This window comes from Centruroides sculpturatus, unplaced genomic scaffold (genome assembly GCF_000671375.1).
Source record: "Centruroides sculpturatus isolate CEXI.00-Female unplaced genomic scaffold, Cexi_2.0 scaffold1590, whole genome shotgun sequence".
Taxonomy (NCBI): Eukaryota; Metazoa; Arthropoda; class Arachnida; order Scorpiones; family Buthidae; genus Centruroides; species Centruroides sculpturatus.
Window position 1 is genome coordinate 105,898 of NW_019385679.1, and position 27,547 is coordinate 133,444.

Sequence of the window (27,547 nt, forward strand, 5' to 3'; positions counted from 1 at the left end):
TATGCATTCTATTCCGTCGGATCAGCAATTCTACATGTTAACAACAGAAAAGATGAGTTATGTCTCTGATTAATTACGAGTCAAAGTTAAACCGAGAATATTAAATTCGTCGTCTTGGGAATGATTTTCCTTCAATTCTGTTGTGTTCAGTTAATCAAATTACCATTCGAGATAAGATGGTCTTAAGCGATGTATAGATTGTTTTGCTTCTTTCGCAGATCTCTTTTGTAATCACCGAATATTTTAAGCATGCCAAAAGTACATCCTTCCATCTCCTCCTTTCCCAGGTAAATTAATATATGCTTTAAAATAAACGTATAAAGTTTAGCATCATGTGACTTGGGGGCGAAATCCTCTTTAATACTACGTCCATATAAGGCTATATCCTATACATTGGCATTGTCTCGACCGTATTAACAATTCGTTTATCGAAAAAGAAGCGGAGATCTGATGTCAGACAGTTTTGCAAGGTATCTTTATACCTGGGAGGCAGCAAATGTCACCAGCAGATATCTTCTTGCATACATAAGAAGCCATGAAGGATTAGTTCTAATATAGACTTTTGCAGATGTTGTGGCGTACTTGGGCGAGGGGGCAGAAGAGATGGAAAGAAAGAGAAGGGAGGAAAAAAACATTTTTAAGTGTAAGGAAGAGGGGCGTTAACATAATAGATGGGAATTGCTTTCCCTAGGCTCATACGGGTGTTCCGTGCTTGTTAGAAAAACACCTGCTTTCATTAAGGTTTGATAAGTGACGGAAAAGAAATTAGTTGGAGCTGATTAAAGCGCTCAAGGGAAACTGTCAGTGCGTTAGAAAAACAATGTGATGGCATGTAGCGACTGCCAGGTGTGTTTTATCTCCTGGCTTGAAAACGAAAAGGGCGGAGTACTAAGTTTACAATCTGCAGCCAAGAACCTATTGGGGATTAGAATTTCACGATTTCTTCTCCCATACCGATATTCAAAGGATTGTAGCCTCATCACCCGAAGTAATAAGTCGATCTTTGGTGGAGAATAACAAAATGGGGAGATTTGGTCAAAAGGACGTCATTACTAACAATGTCTCCTAACAAGGGAAGAAGTTGATGGTTGGTACATCAAAAAACTTTTTTAAAAACACTGGGTGGAGGTTCTACTAAATATATCGTCGAGAAAATGTGAGAAAGATAGGAAATGGACTTTCCGAATCAGTCACGAAAAGAAAAGAAGCTTTTCTTCTTCTCTTTAAGGTTTGTTGTGAGTTAAAGAAATGATGAAAAGATGGATTGCGGTCATGTTCCTAGGGGATGTATTGTTCTTGGATGTGTGGATAAATGGTGCCAACCGAGAAGACAGAATTGTTATCGAAATCGTTTTTATCTCTGATGCAGTTTGCTGAAGTTTTTGTTTCTCTTTTATTTTAAAACTTCGCTAAACGAAAACATTCGATAGTCCAATAGACGTTAGAAAAAAAGGATTAATCCTTAAAAGTAAGTCGTCAAGCGATGATGACAGGCCATTTTATACTTAAGAAAACTTTGCAAGTCTCTTTATAACTTTTCCAACAGTTTATAAATCTTTAAATCTTTTATCAATGGAATGGTTTTATTACGGTTAATTTCCCTATCAATCTTCCGATATACCGGCTACTTTATCAGATTGAAGGCCCCTTATATTAACCTATACCAACACTTTTTAGTTCGTGCGGGTTATCTACTGATATTTTTTAACCAATTAAGGCCTCTCGCCATCGATTCGCCCCATCACTCTCGTCGCTAGCTATCCGCGGACATCAATGAAAAGCTCCCACCATCTGCACATGAAGTATTTTATAACTCATCCTCGATATAAGGCCTTCATTTAAACTCTAAGTTTTTCTTTCACGGCTCGAATATATCGAAAAATCACTACTTCATAGGCAACACTTTGGCTCCATTAAGAGTGAATTTATAACGCATTTAAAGTACTTTAATAAAAGATAGATCATTTTTATTCGTCTTTCACACAAATCTAGGCCAGCAGTTCTATTTCAATTAAGTTTTGTTCATATTTCTAAGGACAGGGATTTTTTTAAAGACTTAGGGGTATAAAGAAAAAATGCTGTCTCTCCCGTATTGTCATTAAATCATTCTAATTAAAGTGTCACTTGTGTAATATGTCTAGTGGACCAGTGACAAATCTATTACTAAGCACCGAGAGAACATTATAAATGACTTCCGCGTCAGCAATCTGATCATATCTTGTAAAATATACAGGACTCTATCCTTTATTTTCATACACCCGATATAATTAGTAACAAGTTGAGTGTGTTTATTATATAACTATATTAGTTATGTTTATTATTACACGCATTTTAAGTACTGAATTATTTTTTAAAATCGCCGTAATGATATTAATCTGCCTAGATTCTTACTCAGATTGTCATTATCCAGGCTTAGATTGATCGAGTTGAGCCTGCATATCTTCAAATTTAGTTCCTGTTTATCTGATTAAACATAGAATTCGGTCAGGATACTTCTTTAAGTATTAAAAAAAATCAAAGTTTCTTTGGTTTTTTTTTTTTGGTAGGAAAATGGCAAATTTCTAAGAGATTTCTTCAATGGTGAAACGAGCATTGTTTAGCCTTTTAATTTTTTACTGTAATTGAATAATAGTTGAAAGTATACATTGATTAAAACGATAACTCCCTCGAATCAGATCTGACAGCAGGTTAGTTTAACTAAGGACTTATAAATGCAGGCCTTAATTATATTCATACTCTACGGATGCGATTAACTTAATCAGAAAATATCGATCAGGAGAAAGCAAGTTGTCTACATTTAGAACTTAATAAAAAGAGAATAGGAGGCTTAAAAATTCGACTTATCAATGCGATACGTGTTCTAAAATCACGATTTTAATTCATTTTTCCCACAATTAATTTTAATCTCTCGTTTATTCGATTTAAAAAACGACTTTTTCAGGGTCTTAGAATGGTTTTTAGCTCATCGTAGACCTTAAAAAATAGAAAAATGCCGGGTAAATATTCACACTTTAAAGATTATAAATCGATAGATGGATCTTGTAACACATTTCTGAAGGATGCAAAGGACTAGAGAGAGAGAGAGAGAGAGGGAAGAGGGGGGAAAAAACTGAAAAACACAACTTTTGTTGAAGGCAAAATTTTGCTGAAACTGGGACATACGAAACTTTAAAAATATATATATATATATATTCTGAAATGTTCCAGCAGGCAACATAAGAGCAAACTTTACCTTTAACCTTATAAATACTGAATAAGCTGTGCGGTCTATAAGATTATTCATTTAGTTTATGATAGCGGTTGTAAATCAGATCTCAGAATCTTTTCATTTCAACAATAAAATAAGAGGGCAGAACAGTGGCACACCATTCTCCTAATCCGAATTTCTGGCATAAAATATTCTACTTTATTAAGATTTGTTGTAATTACACCTGTCTACTTGTGATCAAGTAGCATATCTTTTAATTACTGTATTTGAAAAATTTGATCGAATTTCTTACTAAGGCCTGAAGGCCGGAGAGAGTTAAGAATATAATTAACGAAATTCCACTCTTTCCGAATAAATACACGATTATTAAAATTAAATAATAGTTAGTTAAAAATATTTTATAAGAAAGAAATTTTTATAAATTCTTGAAAAATCTAATTAGATTAAAAGCTTAAGTAGATTAGTAGGCCTTACAGGTCAATTAACTTGACAAAAAAAGGGGTTAAAAAAAGAGGGATGGCGTTAAAAAATGATTACAAAAAATAGTTTTTTGTGGTGTTAAAATTTACATAAATCTTGATTCTGTTAAAAAAAAAACAAAAAAAGTTTTTTGTTAAAAATATAATTTTCACGCTCTTAATCTAATTAATCTTCTGGTTTTAATAATTTTTTAAGTAAAAATTATTAGAAGAAAAAATCCACTGTAGAAAGTGGGCTTTAACGTTAAATTTTAAATATTTAATATGATTAGATAGGCACTTAACATGCTTAACTTATAGATAATAAAATACTTTTCAGTTTCGTATAGAAGAAAGATCTTCTAAATATATGGATGAGGGCAGTTTTGATCGAGCACTGAACAAATTGCTATTATTCTTGTATAAATTGAAAGCCTCTCGCAAAGGGAGGCCCTCATTTTTAATATAAATTATTCTCGCGTGATTGAAAACAAATTTATAACAAGATATGAGGTTTATATGATTCACAGATCTAAAGGGGCCTATTTGAAAATCAAATTACCCCATTAAAATCATTTTAATGTTCCCAGAGACAAGTTTATTGAACTATTTCGCTCTGATCTCTCTCTTCTACTGCTATGCAACGAAATAAGTGTTAAAATACAATAACCTAGTTCATATTAAGTTCTAAAATGTGTGGAATGTTTGAGCTCTTAGGGATTTTTGATACGTTTTGATGAATTGAGGCGACGTTTGTTCGTACGAAACGACGTCGTTTCGTACGATTCAAGCTTAGAAAAATCCTTTCTGATTTAATATTTAGTAATATAAATTATGGAAACGGTTCTATATTTATAATACCAAGTATTTTTTCCGTAATTTTTAATCGAATTTTACTTTAAAACCGAATAAAACGTCAGTAGTGTACTGATTAAAATAAATAAACTAAACGCGAATGATCTTTTAAAATTCTTTTAATAATTTTATCCGATTATAAAATATAAAATTAATTTCGAAAATAAGCAAAAATTAAATTTCTAAATAGGAAAAATCGAAAGAAAAAATGAAAAAAAAAAAAAAATTCGAGAGAACGGATTGCTCTCTCTTCTAAAATCCATCTTCGACATCGACTGAACATCCAATTTATGTTTATTTTAATCTAAAATTAATCTTTTGATAGTAAAATTATTAATATTTCTTTTAAAGAAAAATGAAAAATTAGGCCAAAATAAAAAGTCGGTCCAGAATTTAGTTTATTAATTGTTTTTCTTCGATTACTAATGATAAAAGTCATAATAGATGTATTTAGAGGGGCATTTCGCCTCTCTGGAGACATGCCCACTCGCAATTCTTGATTTACATAATGAGTAGTTTTGTGTCGAAATTCGGATTATTAACTATAATTAGTCAAATTAAAAAGTTGGAAAAAGCCGTATTTCATTTTAAGAATGTCGTAAAAATATCAGGTGGATAGAAATACGAAACAACACAGCAACGTTACGTCAGTCAATAGGGTCTAACACTTAACGTGGTTTTAATCACTAATTCACTTTTATGTTTTCGCTAACATTAAACTTTTATGTTGCTTAATCTAAACTTAAGGAATCTGATGAGTTTTTCTTAAACTCTCTCTTTACCTGCCATAATATTTTCCCCTTCTTTTTTTTTTATTTACTTTAATCAATGCGCGGAATTAATAATCCACAATCGATCCGTCTGCATTGATTTTTTCATGATTTTTAGTCCCTCTTATTTGGATTTTAAATTGTTTCGCTGCCGAAATTATTATTATTTTATCTCGTTTTTTTCCGGCTGATTAATTCGAATGATTAACTGTATAAAACGTCTTTAAATGGTTAAATATTGGCAAAATTTATTAATTATTAGTGTCTTAGACGTTAATAAAACTATAAAATTCTTCGATTTAAAGAGGTTTACGTAAATTTAGTTGTTGAATTTATTAAATTTTTCTCTTAACTACTTTCTGGGAATTCAGCCTGGGAAAGTGTTTCTAATGTAGCATTGACATGTGTCATGGTCCTGTAAGAATGTAGGTCCAATCTAAAGAATATTGTATAATGGAGGAGCCTTGACCAATCTACCAAAGGTCTTATCAAGCGAATAACGATTTCCGTTCTCTTCGTGTTCTATTGACTGTACACAAATCAACAATCGCAGTCAATACGTCAGTTATAACTTCACATTTTCCCTTTAATTATCTTTCAACAATAAGAAAAGAAGCCGAGTACCCGTATCGATCTCTTATTAAACAATTTTAAAAATAGTTTAACAACTGATCGATCAATGCGTGTTAAAATTATAACGATTCCTAGTTTGCAGACGGGGTTACTAATAACAATACGATAAACCTAACTAATCTTGTACACGAGTGGAAGGAGAGGATGGAGGGAGGAGGAAGAGGAGGAGGAAAGGAAAAAAAAATTAGTGGATTTTTAACGCGTTCGGCTTCACTAGTGGATTTTGAGTGGTGGAGAACAAATCAAACACTCGTACATACGAAAATAAAAGCGTAATTCTGTATTTTGTTACTACCATCGCCAACTTTTAATGAATGATAAGACTCGACACTAGAGAGAAAAAAACGGGAGCAAACCTCAAAATGCCCCGAGGGCCACATTTATCTTCTATACGAATTAAGACGACGGAAGAATGTCTTGCTAAAATTCTTTGTTTTCAATCGAAAAATTTTTCCAGCCCACAGCTTTGTGACCGGTCGAAAAATTAAAAAAAAAGAAGAAGAATAAGAAGAAAAAAAAGGGGCAAAGAAGAAGAAACCCGCCATTACAGCAGCCACGATATATTTATCAGGAAGACGAAGAAGAGGCGAAGTATTCGTTAACTATGCCAACCACATTAGTGCCAATCAGTGCTGTGATGTTCGGTGGCACGCTCATCTCTAATCGTATTCGCTGTGATCTTTTAAAGGGCGACTGTCGTCAGTAAAGAGAAGGAGGCCGCACACGCGAGCTTCACCTGTCACTCGCCATGAAAACCAAATTAAATAAGTGGGGGGCCGTACTTTCTCTCAGACTGCACAACGGTCATCTAGATGCATGGCAACAAGACTGTCATGCGCCTTATTGTTAATTAGAGTTTAATGTGTAGATGTATGTGGTCGGGGAAGTCGCCGGATTGTGCTTTAGGTGAATTTCTAAAGCGTTACTATGGCAACGACCCCTTCATTGCCATTCTGACATGGAAGAAATGATTGGGTGTGTTAAAATGAGATACAAGCAATTCTGTGACGAACAAAGCGGTTCAAAAATGGAGGAATTGACGATAATTTGAGTGTCCCCCAACACTCCAAAAAGAACGCTCGGTAATTGGTTTGAAATGCATTCTCTTTCTGGTAAATAGGAAATTAATCAGAAGAGAGTATGAGGATTATTTTGAGTGTATACTTAATTTTGTTAACTTCTTCACTTCTCTTTATTCCCGTACGGGTCGCATGGATTTTTTGATAGTTTAGCTCTTTGCACAGGGTTTATTTGGCTTCCTATCACTGATATAACGGTTCCGCTTTCATTACATTTTCTTCTCACGCCAATATTAAAAGAAAAAAATAATCCTTTCGAATTTATAAAATTTCTCCAATTGTTCACTCCTGTTAAAGCCTACATTAATCTTCTTTATAGATATTTAAATATTTCAAGTTTTACTCGATTGTTAAGTTTATTTTTGCTCTTTTTATTTAGTTAAGAAGTTATAGAAAGTTCGAATGAATTTTTCTTTATAGAATTTTACCGTTTCTGCTTTAGTAAATCGAGAAGAAGCAGAAGAGAGGGATGGAAAAAAAAAAGAAAAAAAACCCACTGAATTTTCTGTTCTTAGTGGTAGCTTTGACACAAATTTGGAACCTATCCAAAATTTTGTAGTACCGACAGGTATTTAAGGCGTTAATGAGTTATTAGAATCAAAAGATAACAGTTCCGAAGCACGAGTAGGTTAGAAAATAGTCGTTTGTACATTTGGAAACAATAAACACAGTTGATTTCTATAATTTTCTGGCCACAACATGTCTTACAAAGAGTGAACAGTTTATATTTCAGATCTTTTCAATGACAACCCGGACATCTGCGAGCAAAGAAGTATAAACGAACTTTCCGTTCCAGACACCACCCACGTTTGTTTGTTGAAATAAACGCTGCACGAAAGGAACTTAGAATAAACAAGTGTTTGTTCCTGTGGCTGGCTTGAAGTAAATTTCCTGGAATAAGAATTGCGCAACTGGTCGCTAAATCCCATATATTTCTTCCTTTTTTTTCCATTTTAAAATATAACTCGAACACTTTAAAACGTCAACAGAAGTGTTAAGTTATAACTTTTGATATTTTAATACAATAAATAAGTGTGGGCACCTTTTCATACCACAGAAACAAACTTTCTTAATAGGGATAGATTACCAGTCTAGTTTTTATCATTAGTAAAACGCCTTCTTTGTTTCTTTCTACGAACCATTTAACAATAGCTTATACAAGCCTAAGTATAGATGAACCAAGCCCTCTTGTGTGTCTGACTATAATTCGACTTGCCCCTGTAGAATTCTGGCAAAAAATAAAGTAAAATTCGCCTACCAGACCGTACTTAGTTAATGCTAGGGGGGGAAAGTCCCGTTTGGTATAGGGGCACGAGGCAGTGTGATGTAAGTCATCAAGATATAACTTCTTCCAACTGTTTATTTGTGTTTAACAGATTACCATCCGGAAGGTTGTTACAACGGCAATATTTCAATATATCTATCGAAGATAACTTACCGTATTCGTCTAATATTCGATAAAGAATGCGATTCGTCATATCAACCAGTCAAATGTTTTGTGTTTCTGCTGTAATATCGTTGGCACGCACTATTAACGTTTAAAGACAGCTATTTATTCTGATCTTCAGGACTGTCAAACTTTATCGCCATAATTCTGACAGCTTTTATCCTTTTGCTGTCTTATAAGTGATCTATCTACTATGCATATATATTCTAATGGCCTCGCATTGTACTTTAATCACTCAAAGAAGTTCGATCGAATTTTGTTTCAACCTTCGTTAGTTAGTTTATTTTTCTTTTTATTTGCTTTGATCTACACGTGCATCTGACGAGGAAGGTCGAAGCCAAAGAAGGGAAAGTAAGGGAGGAAAAAGAGAAAAAATAAGAAAAAAATAGCATCGAGAAGGCTAGCTTTTCGTCTTGTCAGCTGTTTTACTAGTGCGATATTTTATTCTGTCCACTTGGCCTGCTGGGGACAGTCTTCTGAGCTCTGTTAGAAATATTGGCCTTTCTTCTCACCTCGCTGCATCTACCAATTGGTTGTTTAGCTACCACAACATAATCTTCAATTTGGACGACGGCTATTTTTGTTATTAAAGTAGTTTGGCAATAAAAAGGCACGTGACTTATCTATAAAGTTGTACGAGAAGATGTGACTAATTGACATCTAATAAAATTTGCAGGATATTCTATTTAAAACGTGTAATAAATAATTTAGCTCGTTTACGGCACGATAACGATAATAATAAACACACATATGGGAAGAGTTTAACTTATTATAATGAAAAGCGACACGATATGATAAATTCTTCCGGAAACAGGGATTAAATTTGTTTAGGGGATTAGGCGGTCAAGGCTGCTTTGATATTAGACTGGATTATCTTTGTGTGGATCCATTTGTTTTAAGCCGCGTGCTGGCTACGAAGGCTTTCACCTGGGAAATACGAAGAGAATTTAGATTTTTCTTGTCGACCTTGGCCATCAATAATTTGACAATTGGGATGTTGGAAAAAACAAAGTCGAGAGAAAACCTTGAAGGTTAATTGTGAAATAGTAACAAGTATCGGAAGAAAAAGGAACTTTCTGCAAATTTCATTTATATCAATCAATAGGGGTTGACGTTTTGTAAGTCGTCATTTACTAGAAAGGATGGACAACAAGAGAAAACATCTGGAAATCGCTTGGTCAAATCAGTGCCTTTGTAGTTTCGCTCTCACTTGATCCTATTATGTGATCAGAGAAATAAATTGAGGGTCAAGTGATGATGTTGTGTGTCACTATTTACGTCCATATGAACTTCCTGTGCTAGCTACGCTCCCACGTTACATAGGAAGTCAACTTAATACAATAAACATACCAATTGAACAGTTAAAATGGTGCAACCACTACTGGTATCCGTCCCGATGGCTGCAAGCACAGCCAAGCGATTTTTACTTTATCCAGCATCCCAATCTGTCCCGTGGTTGCAACTACAGCTATTGATTCTGCCGGCTGAGCCAGGTGGCCATTAAGCCCGATCATTATTTTGTGGCAAAGCAGACCTGATCCGCGTGGGTGGGGTGTCATCGCGGCTTTTGTACGGTAGTAGGACAAATGAGAGCGGCGATACCAGCGATTTTTTTTCGTCTTAACTCGCAACGACGCTAGAAAATCGCCAGATGACCGCTCGGCCCGAGATGGAGATGGAGTTTCTCGTAACACTCCTGTCTAGCGGCGATAAAAAAGGGCCGAGTGGACTGGATTACCTCCCCGCGGGACCTGCCGATACGGAAACTGCTCAGCCACAGCGAATCAGATTCATTAAAATGATAATGGCGGCATTAAAATTGGAAGCGCTCTCCCCAAGCAGGCGACGCTGTCAGCTCAGGGTGATAATGGAACAGACCGACTCGCCGGATCAGGGGTGGACGGTAGCGGCTGAGGTAGGACCGCTAGTGCGAGTAAAGACTGGAAAAAAACACCCCTCCAGTCGCATCACCACCTGGCATCGGGTTGAGCACGACTTGCTTAGCTAGTGACACGTGCTAGCGGCCCTCGACGCATCTGCTATGGAAACTGTGGATTGTCCCGATGCCAACATCCGATCTTCGGCCAGGTGAGTTTTGTCACATGTTCATTGCTTGGCAACAGACCATGTCACACGACACTGGAGAACATGGCGTCGATCCTGACGTCAATGCACGAGACATTTCCTTGTTAAGCCTAACGAGCGGCCGATAGGATAATAGGGGGATTGTCCACTACTCCGCTCCACTGGGGCTCGGGGATAGGATGGGGCGTTAGGGGCTAGGGTGCCGCTCTAGCCAGGAAGTTAACAATCTGTCCCGTCTTCTGCCGAGATTGAGAAGGTCATCCCGTCTCTCCCCGCTCGCAATTGGGGCGAGTGTGTAACAACTTACTTCCGTTGCGTCACTTGCTTCCCATCCACGTGATTTTAGTTCCGTGTCGTTCGGCGCCGGTTCTAAAGGCTTTTGTACTCCGCGACTCCTTTTTACCAACAAAACCGAGCTTTGTTATCAAGTAACTATTTTAACTTTATCTTTATACGCCATCGTAACCGTCAGATTTAACTTTTTAAACCCCTTTAGTCCGTTCGCACCTTTCCTTCCGTCATTCAGGCCTACGTATCGTAAGTCCGTTTGTCATTAGCTGTCATCTGCCGACGCTACTTATTAATTATTATCTCTTAGAAATAAGTCGAAACTAAACTTTCTATCTTTATTAAAAAGTTTCTCGCTTTATATTTCGACAAAAGTCAAGGCTCGTCCTTCCGACTACGATAATGAGCCAGTTTCTAAACATAACCTGACGTACTCTAAGCTACTTCTAGATCGATTTAAAGCCTCCTCGCCACCAATCTGTCCTCGGTCTTATAGATATGACAGTTCACAATTTAATCTACCGACAACAATGACACGCTGGCGTTGTCGTGACACGAATCAGTCTTGGTCGTATCTATTCCCAACCCCTTAAAAAGGAGCATCTCTGCGCCGGACGTACGAGAGTGGAACGGTCTAAAGGTCTCAGTAAACAGTCAATAAACATACATCTGGTCATTGTTTGTATGCTAGTTCTGTCGGGTGATGGCTCAGCCTGAGTAAATATAGCCATCTGCTAGTTCTCTTCTTTCTAGGCACCGACTCTCAACTCAGATTAATTCATCCTCTGATCAGTTGATGGAACCGAAATGCTGTTTGATGTGAAGGCAAAGTTTTCTTAAGTTACGACGCAATTTGTTTAATAAAATAGCTTAATAATATCTATAGGGTACTTTAAAAAGTTTTTATTTATTTTTGAAAATTAATTTATTCAAGAACATTTAGGAAAATTGAAAAAAAATTACATTTAAGGAATTAGTTTAAATTGATTTGTTTGTTTGATCGATAAAATTTGTCGAAAAGTTGAAAATCTTAAAAAAACGAAAAAAGTTTCCCTTCGCATTAATTCTATTTCTTTTCGTCGTATGAGATTAAAATTTGAATTTTCAAACCGCTACTTTGATTGGTTGTTAATTACCGAATCAACTTTTCTCATTGGTTTTCGGCATGGCGACGGATTAATGAGATTGTTCGCAAAGAAAGTCGCTTTAAGATGTTTTGTAGATAACTTAAATCGATCAGAAATGGCGAAATCAATTGAAAGGAGCCAACTTAATGTTTCTAACTATCTTTAACTTCCATAATTGTCAAAGTTTATGGCTTTCGAACGATCAAAATTAGATGACTCGCTCTGCATCCAAAAAGCCTGCTGCTATTTAAAACTTCTGCATTTTCTTCTCCTTCACCATCTTACATTACGGGTCCACGTGCCGGGGTAGTCCCCTCTCGTATGAGAATTCGGTCCCGGAAAGGAACTAGGAGGGAAAGTCAAACATTGTGAGAAAGTCCAGGTAGACAAATAACCAGAGGGGAAGCCGAGTGGGCTTTTTTGTTACACGACCTCTCGTGATAGATTACAGGTCTGCCTAAGATTTTTTAAACTCCGAACAATGACAAAAGTCTCGCTTTTTTCTCAAAAACTAAATCCCGTTCCAGATAAGTAAGGTGCTATTCTAAATTTCGTACTAGTTAAGCGTTAGTATCTGCCTGGTCTTTATGCCTAGTACATAAATCGTGCTGATACGAACTTTTCACACAACGGGAATAGTCGAGTTGACGTATTCATTCCCTTAACTTTCGGAAATGAGTTTCTTCTAGTTTTACGATGGCTGCGATTACCTTATAACTCCGTAGGCATTTAATGTATTAATTTATACATTAGTCGGTACTTAGGAAAGATAAAGACGTAAGAAATTAGTTTTCGTACGAGAAAATTCATTTATAAGGTTCGAGTTCTCTAGTACAAAAAAACTGCTCGAGGCATCACATTTAACATTGTGACTTAGATACATTTGTGCTTAAAGTACAGATGTCGAAATAAAATTCCTAGCGATCTTCAGCGTGCTCGACAGAGATGTATTCCGTTGTGACCGCTTCTGTCAAGCCGTTGACAATATCAGGTTTTGTTTCCGATCGACGGAGTAAGTGCGTAACGTTGTTTGGCACTTTGCTCTCGAACCAGCAGGTGAGACCTCCAGTCTCGAAGGTCAATCAGTCACTGCCAGACAGAGGTCAGCAGTTTGTCGAGGATCAACCAAAAGGGGTGGAAACGATCGAGGTCTGACTCGTGACAAATTCTCCGCCTTATACACGATCAGACATCAATCAGAGGCAGAGCCAACTGCTTTTTTTTTCCTTCCAACCAGAAACGGAATGAATGGTTGTTTTCGTAAAGGCTTTATGCATCATTTAGGGTCGTTCACGAAGGCAGCGACTTAGCTGTAATTAGAAAAGATTACAGCTATCATTTCACTGGATATTAGAGTTTTGTCGTATTCGGAGCACAGGCAGCTAGATTCCCGTGCCGAAAAATCAATATTTATGTGTGTAGTAGGAGCCGGCGTGCCCACATGAAACATACCTATAAACATGGTACCTCTGTGTTGCGAGCTGCTGCATTAAATTTTCATCGTCATTTAATGCTGATTTATTCAATACTCTGCGGCTGCAGCTGAACAAGAGCAGGAAATATGTGTCCACTTTGCTGTATTGAGGACCAGATTGCACCGTTATGTCTGTGATTACCGGGGCGGTGGCCGACTCGTCCCCCCTCGTGGCCGTCTGAATCAGCACAACAAGGCGTCGACCGCTCCAAAGGCTTCGGCTTTGCCTCTGATCTTCGACCCGTTTACGCCGAGTCAGTTGCTTCGCTATGTTCGTGTCGGAATTTCTTCCTCTTAAAGGACTGAGGATTAGACCGGAGACAAATCACGTGGCCTCTGACAAAAAAAGGAGAAGGTGATGTGTGCGAGGTGCAATTCTTGTTAAAGTATTAATATGGCCGCATCTTTAGCTTGGATTTTTTAGCATTTTTCGGCTATTCAATTCAAGTGACTTCTTCAAGTTATTAACTCTTTGCGTGTTCGGGGCACCAACGGAAATCTTATAGCATTAATTCATCAGAACGTTCGAGCTTTCCCATTTTATAGTTTAACTCGAAATGCTTTTTTTATCTTCTCAATACGGCCCGAGAAAGTTTCGCCTTCACGAGAAAAGTAGGCATTAAACAAACTTCTAACTGGAGCCGTTGTCAGAAGAGAAGATTGCATTAAGCAGCAAGATGGAGAATGAGTTCTATCTCACTCTCGACCACTTGATCAATGGTTAGGGACATCCTTACTTATAAATAGCCATAATTACCGATCTTTATTACTGGAGAAAGAGGCAACCCTCCTCCTTCACGGTAAATAAACTCGCCACAACTTTTCCTCATCCGGAGTGAACAAGGCGTTATAACGATTTTTGAGAAGGGCACTTTTTCTTTCCGAGTGATGAAACCGAAAAAGAAAAATTCCAATTTCGCCTTAATCAAAACAAACGTTTCAAACATCCAAATGATTGCAGTAACTCATTGAGTCCAATTAAACGGCAATGATCCTGAAGGAAAGGGAGGCGACGTCAGCCATTTGGAGCTGATAGTCGAGCCACATTTTGCATCCCCATCTCAGGGAAATACAATCAAAAGGAAGGAGCTGACACCAGTCGAAATTTAACACCCCTACAATCTCCATAAAATGCTGGGAAAGGAGCGATGGCTAAGGTTGGTTCGCAAAGTAAAAAAAGAAAAAAAAAATGTTCAGTTGCTGCAAACGCCTAATGGATGCAATGATTAGTCCCCTGATGACAATAGGTTAAGTATACAGTAAAGATTTTTCTTCGCCTCCATATAAGGGTTAAAGGTTAGTCACTTTTAGGAAACGATAGCTTTATTGCTGATAGTCTGCAAACCAAGCTTGTTCAGCACCGTTTAAAAATATAACACGGCCGTTATTTATTATATTATCGCTTTATGATTTAGAACTCTTTACTCGTATGACTCTAAATTATTTTTATATTAAATATAACCTTTCTCTTTTGGCAGTGAAAATATGGAGAAGCAGGGTCGGTGATTTCTCCTAAAAGATCCTTCCCAGTCCCTGAATCCCGAACCCTTTGCCCGAGCGCCCTGGCTGTAGGTAAGTAATCTTTTTTTTTTATTATTATTAATTTTTTTCCTAAATTCTATCTCCGCCGTCACGTGATACATTAAAGTTAATCGGAATTTAGATTCGACACTCTCTGGTATCTTCGGAAAATGTTATTTTTAGTCCAGACGTACCTAAAGAAAGGTCGCATTTCTACTCCACTTTTCTTTCTACCGTAGCTCCGATATCATTTTCTCGGTTACGTTTTCAGTAACATAACCGGCGTCAAGATTCTTTTTTTCTTTTTTATTTTCTTTTAAATATATATATATATAATATTTTTTTAGCTCCAACACAAGTTACAAAACTGTAGACCAACTCTGGTCTGTGCAGATGGATAAAAAGCTTTTGGTATGTTTGAGAGAATCCTAAATGGGCTCCTTTTACAATCTGTTAACTCGACAGAATTGAAAGTGCTGGTTTCTTCTCGATTTTGTCAGTCGGGTTTTCTCTGCTTTTTACAGCAACAATTGTTAGGGTTTTGCTTAACAGGAGTTTTTTCCTATCCTCCTCCTCCTCCTCTCCTTAAAGATATACATCTACTAAAGCATCGCCCGTTTCACAAATCTTGTTTCACTCTATTAATCGTTTTACTAATATAGAGTCTAGTACGATTCCCGAACGTGTCCTATGTCACTATAGTAAGAATCCGGTGTTTTAAAAACAATAAAAATCCCCCTTTGCAAATGGGGTTTCCCCCTTTTATATTACTTGTTAATATAGGAGGGAGGGCCCTGCCTATTAATCAGAGTTAGAAGTTATTCACCATCACATTCCCTCGATTAGACTTTTAACACGGAGTAGGAGATTTCCGAACGAAATCCACTCATACCAAGCGGAAGGTAATTATGAAAAGATAAAAGCAGAACGCATTAAATAAAGCGAGCGACTTTCATCGAGTAGACCTTTTCTTCGGATCAATGACGTTCACAAAGGTTGAAAAAGCTAAGATGTCGAGTTGGTAAGGCGATAGGTGATGGGCCACTCACAATTCGGAGGGAAGCTGGCATTAGAAAGAAGTAATTTAATCTGAGAACTGGAGGAGTCATAATGAGGTCGATTGTGCGTAGGTATATTTGTAAAATCATCAACAACGGAGATGGTTGCACTATTAGCGAGCTATTAGAGTAGAGGATATTGAGGTCGATCGTAATATTCTACTGCTTGATGGACGAATCGATAGATTGACTTTCGATTATGTTATCGTTTTGTCCTGCAGATCGGACGCGATAACTGACTTCAGATAAATTGGTCGGGCCGATGGACTCCCTTTTAAGCCCGTTTTGACTCGGAATTTTCCAAACCTAATGACATATTTGATTCATTAGATTGATATTAAGGGTTTTTTTTTTAAGTTATAAAATATATATTTTGAGATTTGTCAATATTACCTTTCTTTCTCTGAAGGCGGAAACCGTACACAGAGATAGAAAAGCGATAATGTGTCGAGTTGCTTGTTTCGAATTTCATGTAATAAAGAGCAGTTTACTTCGTTTCGCCGTTCGAATCACCCCGGTTTTAACTCCCCTTTTTAAAGTTTATTGCGGTAAGTGAATTTATCGCAAACTTGTGTACTTTCTTCTAATTAAATTCCCTATTTTCTTTTGTCATTTACATTTTTTCTCCCGTAAATTCCGCTCCAGTTTCAACTTTAATACGTTTAAAATTAATCATACGAGAAGTAGAATCTAGTATCTCGATTATAAAGCGACTTATCTACGGATAAATGTAGGCATTAAGTTAGGTTTATAGCAAATATCACGAAATTTCATATGTTTTTTTCTTCTTTTCTCTCTTCATATCCGATCTCTATTCTTCCGATTTGAGACGATTGTCTACTCCGTAAGTTTAATAATACTTTTCCTTGCCGAGTTATGATGATAATTTCATAAAAAGGAATGAAATAAGAGCCGTGGGATTGCAATAAAAGATCTTACTTTATATCAATAACGAAGAACAAATTTAAACTCGATCCATAAGAAATTGCATAAGGATTGTAATAATTTTTTTATTCTTCCACTTTTCTTGAAATTCATCTCGCAAATAATGCAATACACGGAGTCAAATTTACTCGACAAGTCAACAAAAAATCGAGGAAAGAATTCCTTATATGTAAAAATAAATAAATAAATAAATAAATAAATAAATAAAGGTTTGGGACAGTTGTAGGTGAGTAATCTTCACTATAAGTTCTGGAAGGAAGATTTCGGGTTTGCATTTAATTTTTCATCTTTAAAAACTGCACGACGGCGATCAATTTACATTCTGTTTCGAGATGGTAGAAATTTGATTATTCTTTCTCTCATTTTTTTTATTCCCTCATCTTATAGAATTTATTTTCCGAGAATCTGTCGATAAACGTTACTTCTATGTGCCAAACTCTTATGCATTTTTACATTTTAAACAAGTAAATCGCGTAATTTTCACGCCTTTTCTCGAGACATTCTTACGAACCGAACCTATGACTTGACTCTTGTAAATACCTCTTTATAATGCCAAAAAAAAAGGGATGCCATTTTAAATGGAAGCGATACCGTAACATTTCATTACCTACGTAATAAATTCGATGTGGGATGAAAAATTAATTATAATAATTCGATTAGACTACTGGAAATTAAAGCGTTTTATTCGTTATATTTTATAAAATGTTGTGGAAATCGTAAAAAGAAATATATATATATATATATTTTACTTGTATAGTACTGGAAAGAAGTAAAATGTCTACGTTTTACAGCTCTAGATAATAAACTGTGCGATAGATCGCAGTTGCCATTTTTGTAGCAGATGCAAACAACAAGATTAATCCACAGTCGGATCAGAAAATACATCTAAACTTATTCTCCGGAGACAATAGAGAAAAACAAGCGTGACGTCAATAGAAATGCGTTTCCTTTCGATGACCGCGGCATTATCGCTAGAGCAGGAAGTGCAGGACGAAGAATGACAGGTGGTTCGACGCACCTGTTGGCTCGGAAAACAATCCTGCGGCCCCGTCCAACCCTCTGCAATTCATTGTTATGTTCTCCCTTTCGATATTTTAATGCTCTCGCTCGTACGAACCTAACTTTTCTCTACCTTCACGCGGTTACGTCACTCACTGGCTTTGTAACTTCCGGATTCCGATTACTTGTAAACTTTGTTTTTAAAGATTTAGTTGGTAGCGAGCGAAACTTTTTCTTGCCGATCGAGAATGAACGGGGGCTGTCGTTGAAGAAATGTTTCTCGAAGGCAACTTTCCCTCTCTCCGAAAGGCGGTGGCGCCCCCAGGAGTCGCGCACGGTAACTAATTGGTGCTGGGAGGCCCGGGCGGCATGGGTGGAGAAGGCCCCTTAACGAGTGTGGCCGAAGCGGGAATTAGCGCGCCCGTCCAATGATTCGTTAATTGAGTGTCCAAGTGGCAGTTAAGTAGAGTCGGACGCGAAATGGCTGCGAGCCGTTTGCGTTGCGTGTGACGTGTTTGGCTAAAGAGACATTAAGATTCGCGGTGGCGTCCCAATCAGAAGCCGTCGTACCTGGTGGTAACAATCAGCCAGTTTGTATTCCGCAGCCCCTCGCAGCACACCTGACCTGGGCGTGCTCATTATGCAAACTACTTAATTTCACGCCTAGACCGTTTCTGCCAGCAGCCGACGAGTTTAATAAATTTAATGTCACGGCTGACTGAATAGATATTTGGTAATGAAGCCGAAATAACGCTGGAGTCTCCAATTTGTCGTGCTTGGCAGGCCCGTGCGCCTTGCTTGCCACCCTTGGCTGCCGCCCGCATCCATCATTCTTGGCGAGCCCAGTGGAGCACGAGGGCTCGGGGTCCTTGTAACCTAGGTCCGACTCTCTCCTCCTCTATCGATGGGGGTCGTGTCGAGATCGGCCCACCTTCCCCCGTGTGCGTTTAAGGGTCTTCTCCTGTACTGTCGTCTTCGCCCTCGGACGGCGCTGCCACACACCCGCACGCTTTTCAGGGGTGGAGCGAAAGCGTGTTGGTTGTGGTGTCACCTGGGCCGGTACAGAGCGCCGCCACGGACGGCGAAAAAAGGCAACAAATTTGGTTTCACACTAGGGTGCACCGGGCGGCTATTATCTCATGGCAGGGAGGTTTGGTCCCACTGCATCTGACGGTCCGGAAAATACGACTGCAATATAATCGATCGGGTTTTCTCCTGCCTGCAAACGATGTATTGAAGGGAAAGTGTGGGTGACATTTATTGGTCAGGATCAGTCATTCCTGCCGAAAACGTCTCTCTACCATTAAGGGGAAAACAGGGGAAAGGAAGGGGAGAAAGCAGTAAAAAGACGAAGGCGGAAAACAGTTACTTGCACGGGACGTCCTGAGACTCGAGCAGAGGCTGGCGGTTGCCATGGAAACCAAGACGTCCAGGAGGTGGTGCCTAGGTAAACAAGCTGGATACCCGGAGAGACAACAAACAATGGCCAGAAGAGGAGTGTCGTTGCCAAGGCAACTGATGCTTCTTGTCTCGTGTGCGGGACAGCTGGGAGGCACAGGGATAGGTAAACAGCCAGACAGTGAGGCTGTAAATAGTTGCGCCGGGAAGATTTGTTACCATGGAAACGGCTATTTTTATCCCGTTTTCAACTAGCCACAAGATTAAACGGGGGAGATGAATTATTGGTTGGCAATCATTGATTTTTTTTCATCCCTCCCTCGGCCAACTTAGTCGAGAAGGGGCCCATCCCCCATGCTGCCCCGTGCCGAGATGCTGCGTGATCACCCTGTAATAGTTTGTCATCGTTGCTTACTGCGCCCTGTCACGCAGATGGTGCGAAATCGTAGCCGGATAGTTCACTATTTACCAGTCAGCCTCCGGGGGACCACACCCAGGATATTGGATCCGGGACACGGAACTTGCGGTTTTGCCGGCCTGGCGTTGGTCTGCCGCCCCCCTAAAGTGCCGGATGGCGTGACACTTTAGCGCCGACTTCGACCTAGAAATGACGGCGAGACACGCCACGAGAGGGCATCCCGCACTAATTCGGAGCAGGTGGAGGCAGAGTGACGTTGCCGGTGATGACAACCCGACTGTCTCCGCCACGTGCGTCGCTGCTTTGTCCTCCCGGCCGTTGCTATAGTAACAATCAGGTTCCCAACAGCGGCGGTGTTTACTCTGGCCAGAAGTTTATGAACGTCTCGATCACGATGAAGGGCGAGACCTGGAGGAGGACGGATGTTTGCACACTGCTACGAAGAACAACAAATGCATCAAAGAAAACAGCCCCACAATAATGGCGTGTTTACTTAGCTGGGGCTCTATTTGGCCACGCAGGAAACATCAACATCGTCCCTGGGATTGCCATAGCAACGAGCCACAGATGGCAGCCCCGGTTTAATTAATGTTAGCCATGTGTAATAAAAGTATTGTTGTTCCGAGCCTGCTGGGAATGTCTGCAGTCGGCTGGCCAAGTGATCAATGTCATCAAGTTTTCTCTCAAACGTCTTTTGCCTCGGGCCATCTCTTGGTTTCAATCGCATTGTTAGGGAAAAAAGGGGGATTTCCGCCCACTTCTACCTGTTCCGATAGATTACGTGGCTTTGGGACGACAGATCGCGAGTGGAGAGCGTTAGTTAGTCAAGTGAGAAGTTAAGGAAACTAGAAAGGAGATAGTTAGAGCGGTAGAAGCTGCGGACGAGTTACAGTAATGCGCCATTTGTCATGACACAAGCAGAAGTCATTTATTACCTTGGCAGTGAGAATGTGATGGATTCTCCTCGGCAACTTCTTGATGGGGTTAGTTAGTGGCACCTAGCTGGGGGTGTAAGGAGGAAGGGGAGGCCAGCGCGATAAATTTGTCGAGGTTGGACTTACCAGCGCGATTGCCGAGGAACATTCATTTTTGTCAAAGCATCATGAATTTCATAACAGGGGTTTTTTATTGCGGGGACGTGCTCTGTGGTGCTGCAATCAGGCACTGAATGGACGATAATGCCGAAACTGGGAGGGTGCGATAGTGGGTTTCGGAGTCGCAGTAAATGACGGTTTTTGTGGGCGGCATTTTTCCCAAGGCCATTTGTTAGGCTCAGCTTGCTGCAGATAAAGGTTGCCAAGGAGACAGGCTCCGAGAGGCACGGAACGGAAAGGAGAAAAAAAAGAGAGGGAAAGAAAACGATCCCCTTTGCAGCGTTTATGATGGCGTTGTTGGCACATTTATTGGTCGACAGGGTGTTTATCTGATGCCGATGTTAAATAGGATATTTGTAATGGTAGATATTGGCGTCCGGACCAGAAGAATAATTGAAGAAGTGGACAAAGAGGTGCCGCTTGGCAGGGTGCGCGCGGGACCTTCTATCCCGTCATCAACCGAGATCGCGCTTCATTGACTGAGAAGAAGTGCATTTTCTTTACGACATTCCAGCCTTCTCTCCATTAAAAGGCAATTTTCCAGGCCCGTTGTGTTATTTTAACGCATGATGGAGTCCAAATGAGATGCGGTAAGCGCATCGTGACAAGCTCGCTCCCAACTTGGGGATGCAGCCTGAAGGATGGTAGTTGTACCGTGATCTGACAGCCAGAGTTCTTTACTCGTCCCTTCGACCAGGACCGGCGTCAGGTAGACTCCCGTGCAAGAAACCGGATCACAATCATCCCGGACGAACTAATGGCAACGGTCCGCGCTGCCACTTCATTAACGCTACCCCGCAGCCACAGATAGCGCGCTCAATAGCCGCTAATTAATACATTCTGCTGGTAATTGCCGTGACGTCATTACCTGACCCTTCAGCCGGCCCGTTGACCTTAAGGTCAGGAGTCGGATCACGTGCCGACACTAAAAATTTATACTCTGCTGCCGACAGGGGAGGCTGTTAACTCTCTCTCCCCTTTTTATCGTAACTTAGAAGAGCATTTGCTTCAAAAACGTCCCGGGCAGAACGTGCGCTATCTCGGCTAATGCGAATGCCATTTACTTGCAGGCCTTACTGCAATTATCGGCTAAATTACGGCGATTGAGCGAGTGTGGGCTGGAAGGCGAGCAATGGCAGAAACGATACTTCCAAGTGGCTTTCTTGTCAGCGAAACCTGCTGATTGATGAAGTCGTCACTGCCGTAAACGGCCATGATTCTGACAGTAAATCGTTAGGGGCAAGCCGAAAATTTCCAACGGCCAGATTGACCCTCCCTCCCCCAGCCCCCGACTCATTAGGGGTAATGTAGCAGCAAAGGATGATTTTCAAACATTCGTCAACACTGCCGACGTGTCGCTGCCGCCCACCCTCGCCGAAATTTGTTTATTTGTTCTCATTTGTTCCACCTCACCGCTTTTTCCCGCAAAAAGACGTCGTCTTTTCCGTTCCGTGCGCAAAAAATTTAATTGGTTTCGGTTTAATGAGGTATAATTAATCTCCTTCGTCCCCCATACATATTGAGATTATCGACGGCACTCCCACTGTCTCTACATAACAGGCACTTATTGCGCCATCCACCAGTTTCCGGGTCAGTAGTCGTTCGTCTCGCACTCCATTAATATAAAAAAACTGACTGGGGTGACCCATCCTGCCTATCGGACAGTTCACCTCTTGGACTTTTATAATTTGCCCAAGTTTCGCAATTGACAGAGTGGTTCCTCTGTTCTTAACTCTTCCAATTCGAGGACGTAACCGTCGGAGTAGAGACGAGAATAGCGCGTACTTGTATATATATACTTAGCAAAATCATAGTAATTAATAGATTCTTTCCACACAAATTGTATATTTGCTGCTTAATTCCCCTTCCCAATATATCACTTGACACTTTCCGAGTGGAATAAATGTGGCCAAACACCAGTCTACGTCATTAAGTCTGCAGGTTCCCCAGGCTATCACTTTGCATATTTTACTCCGGAAACTCCCACAGTCTTCACTTCCGACATCCAAAGGCAATTTTTCGTTTTCTTTCCAGTATTCTGACAAATGTTCAATTTGTATTAGTTCTCGGGATTGTAAATAGAATTACCCATCGTGGAGTGGAGTTTTAAGTGTCAACATTTATTCTGCCGCTACATAACCATCTTGTTGACTTTTCTCGAGCTGAAGATCTATTCATTCGTCTTCATTTCCCACCCTGTTAATATTTGCCGTTATTTCAAACGAGGATTTCTATAAAGTCACCAAAGTACACTCCTTGTAAACATCGGGCGTGGTTAGTTTGTAGCAAAGTGCAACATTGACGATGCGCGTCTGTTTTTTCTACTTGAAAATCAAATCCCAACGGTTCGTAGAACAACAACGGATCTCTTCCTCTTAAGAATTAATGTTATCGACTATCGCTCTGGTTGTTGACTTTCTAGCATTGTGATATCAGACTATCGTCTCCGCTGCCTATTTTTAGCATTTTAAATCTCTAAATCTGTAAAACTAGTCTCGGTTTTCATCAACTGTCAACTCTCTTGCACGCGATTCTTGTACAGTAACTGAAGCGGGCGTTTGTTTGAATGTCAACCCACTGTACACTCCGTCTTTAATAAAAACCCTTTAAGAACCTAAAAGGAAAAAATGGACTAGTAACCCGCAAATGGCACATACCACGTATTTTTATTAAACATACACACAACAAATTGAACACTAATGCAGGTAGCGAATGATTAATTCTGTCGCACGAAACAAAACAACGTAAAAGAGCATCTTCCCTGGCTTTGTATAGAGGCAGGTGATTCATGCAGTTCGATGGAGCGACTTCATTTACACATGAAAAGCATAAGAAGCCGGGCAGCAATTAGGCCTAGGTGCACGATGTCGGCTTGAAAAGATACGAGGTAATGAAAAGGTTCTGTCTTGGCTGCAGTTGTCTGCGAACCTTGCAAATCTCCTGTCTCCAAGCCAACACTTGGCGCCAGACTATATTTAGTCGTTTGTTTACTAAATAAAAGCTCAGAACAGACGAGGAGTACACGAAAAATTAGTTTCTTTGCCAAGTCGATGCCATTCGTCATTTGCCACTCCTCGCTAGAAATAAAATAATAATAAAAAAATACTTCAATATATATATATATAAATAATAATTTTATATCTATGGTAACAGTTTATTAATGCGGGAAAGACTTTTTATTTTATGGATTTATTGATACGGATGGCTTGGAATGTAGACGTTCTCCTCTCACATAATCCGTCAGAAGTGGAATATGCAGTTGGCATCATTGCATATTCCACCTTGTCTTTTCCATCTGCTTCCAACTAGGATATATCAAATTATTCCTTTTTTGGTGGAATTAGATACATTCTATGCCTTTAAATGCTATTCCCATGTTTATTTATATCAAATTATTATTATTCTTATGAATTTTTTTTTCATTTTTGAGAGAGTTCTGGACATCCAATTCTAGTCATTGCTCCTTAAGTTACTCGGCGATAAATTTGGCTAGTGAATCGACAGTTATGCTGTTTCGTATATTCTTATATTATTTTCTTCGGCTCTTTCAATGTAATTAATTTTCCTTCTTCTTATAATAATTTACTTAATTAATTTCAGATATAATCGTGAATATTCGCGCGCCATCTTAATAATTTACACCATTAAAAGCGTGTACATTTTTTTTTCTTTTTCTTCCATATTTTATTGGTTTTACGTAAAATTTAATTAACTTTAAACGGTATCTTTTCTAAATAATTCGAATTTTAATCTTAATAATCGAAAGGAAATTATAAATCCTCGTTTGTTTCGTATAAAGTTTCAATTAGATTTTTGTTAAAATTCTATTTGGAGCGGGATGATGTGCTGGATATTTACCTTCGAACGTATAAAATGTAGAACAGGTTCAACATAAAAACAAAAATAGCCCATTAAAGAGGACAATTCCTTCATCGATCCTTGTTGGCCGCATGTCCCAAATCAAGTTTGGATGGATGTCCACAAAAACTCAGAGCTAAGAGGAGGGAGAAGAAAAAAGTAATCCTACAAGAATAGTCGACTTGTTTGACCAAACAACTAAAAGAAATAACCTTATACGAAAACATAGGATATATACTCTAGTAAACTGTGTAATTTTTAGCTAAACGGGAGGGGGGAGGTGCACGAAAGCGCACGAGACTTTTATAATACACCTTACGTCTTTACTGCGTGCGTTTCTATTAGAATATGACCTAGTAAACGGTTATTATTTTAAGAATATTACGATAAGAATCTAATTAAGATGGCAGTTCTAAGAATAGAATGACAAATCGTTATGCAGTCTGTAAATTAAACTGTCGTCCCTTCACGTCGCATTTGTTTCGGAAAAACTCGACATTATCATACAGAAAAAGTAAAAGGAAAGAAAGAAAAACGCATATAGAGTACTACTTCATAAAATACCGACCGAGTTTATTTGGTGTTTAAAATAACTTAACGATATTTTTATCTGTAAAGACTTGACGTAGGAGAGTGTTTAGAGGAACAATGACGTTAAGTGTTAATATGAGGCTTAGAGGTTGTTTGTGTTTACGATGCACAATTTTGGTTATGAAATCGAATATGCTCGATTCTTTTTTGCATTTTTACAACTCTCACTAGCAGCGCGACCCGAAAATGATATACACAATGAAATAAAAACTCTCCTTACAAATGTTTGTCGACCATTTTAACTTACAATTTTATTTTAATCCCGCACGTGCTACTGTAGAAAACACCCTCCTTCTATGTAAATTAACTTAGAACTGGCACTTTCCTTTACGGATTAAGCTCGTAGAATACGCTAAAGAATTGTCACTTTCACGTTAAGGTAACCTCCCCCCTTCATCCCACTCGAAATCTTTAAAAATATTTTTACTTCTCGAAAAATTAAATATAGATCCGATTCTAATTAGAAAAACTCTGGGCAAAAGAAAGCGCGGATATAATTTTAACTAAATTAAATAAACTTTAACAACCACAATGACAACTTGGCATCAACGTGGAAGCCAAATTGCACGGGAGATGTCTGGCTTGGCTTACGTCCACCCGCCATTTTGATGCCAAATGTCTTTTATGACGTCATCTAAACCTTAAGATTATTAAAATTAAAGTCCTGTGTATTTAAATTTAATAATCTGTTTAAACAGGTCTTAATACCTTTCATGAACTAGGAGAATTCCAAAGACTTTAATCCGTTCAAGTCCTTTAATTAGTCATCAACAAATTCGTAAAGTAAGATAACAGGTATTAGTAGCTTAGACTCCGATACTGCTTTAGGAATAAATATTATTTTAGAATCTGTTTAATTCGGCTGAATAAGAGACCATGTAACCTGCAGAACACCCCCCAGAAGCTTGTCTTACCTCTAGAAATCGTTCGAAACGGGGGCATAACGTACAGAACTTTAAACTTTCACTCACAAAATACAGCTTTGTAATAATTTAAAAAGAAAAAAAAATGCAGATTGTTAATGCTCATTAGCATGTTTACTTAAGTCTGATTCATAATTGGCATTAAGAATAATAACAAATGCTAATTAATACGCTCAAAGTCCATCAACGAATAGAGGATTATGCAAAAATTTCTAGCCCCCAGCTATGTATTACCTATCTGAATATTTGAATCCTCCAGGGTTTTAAGGTATATATTTTTTTTAATTTAAAGCTATATTATGTATACTTTTTATACTATCAAACGTTAACTAAATGAAAAGAACTTTAAAATTAAGAAGTTTTGTGTTAATTAAAAAATTAATTTAAGAGGTTGGGGGGTGTTTTTTTTATGACTCTCCAGACAAATTATCAACCGCCGAATGCTCGGAATTAAGAGAAAAAATTATTTTTACAAGTTAATGCTCATTAACAGATTCACTTAGATTATACGTTTAATTGACATTAACGATACGTACTAAATGACAATTTAAAGAAATCGAAATACGTTAATGAGTATTAAAAATTTTAATTGCCGAATGGTGGATAATTTAAGATTTACTCTTTTTTTATAATACTTAAAAAAGCAGAGACTAGACTCAAGGTAGAAACAATACTTTGAATAAAATACGTGACAAAAGGTAATTTCGCTTAAAGCAAGACCCTTTTTTCTGTCTTAATAGAAAGTGTTTAGAATATATTTATCATTATAATAGCCGGCTATTAATATCGTAGCGGATGAGACCCTCTTTTTTTTTCTCTCTCTAGAATTATCGACAAATTCGGTTTGTCCGCTTTAGATAAGTTTCTGGAGCACGTGATTTCACCTTGTGGTCGACGGAAAGTGATTTTTTCCCCCCCAGTATTTTTTCAGGTATTCTAGAAGAAAATATAATTGGGTTCGTCGGTAATTGGTTTTCAACGCTCCCAAACCGAAATCTAACTTAAATTTTGCATTAATTGCGTTGGGTGTACGCCTTCACTTAAGCTCTACAACGTCTCTATAACTATTTTATTTTATTTAAATCTTTATTTTCATTATAACAGCGTATTTATTACTTTAGTAGAAGATAGGAGGAATTTTTTTTTTTTTTGCGTGTTTATGGAATAAATTTACCATTTGGTTGGGCCATTTTAAATCGGTTTGTCGAGCGTACGATTAGAAGAAATTGGTTCATTTCATAACGATATTTTTACTATTCCGTGCCGAATTCAAGTTCATTTTCCGTGTTAAACGTTTTCTTTACTTAATTAAATTCTT

The 27,547-nt window shown here is 38.5% G+C and overlaps 1 protein-coding gene across 1 annotated transcript in view; it reads left to right on the plus strand.

Annotated features, from left to right (window-relative positions):
- LOC111641139 (forkhead box protein P2-like) overlaps positions 1 to 27,547 on the plus strand; it is a gene marked incomplete at its 3' end in the record, with an annotated part of 65,423 nt that overhangs the window by 6,009 nt on the left and 31,867 nt on the right. Inside the window, exon 2 of the mRNA XM_023387260.1 lies at positions 14,903 to 14,996. The remainder of the gene's footprint in view (positions 1 to 14,902; positions 14,997 to 27,547) is intronic.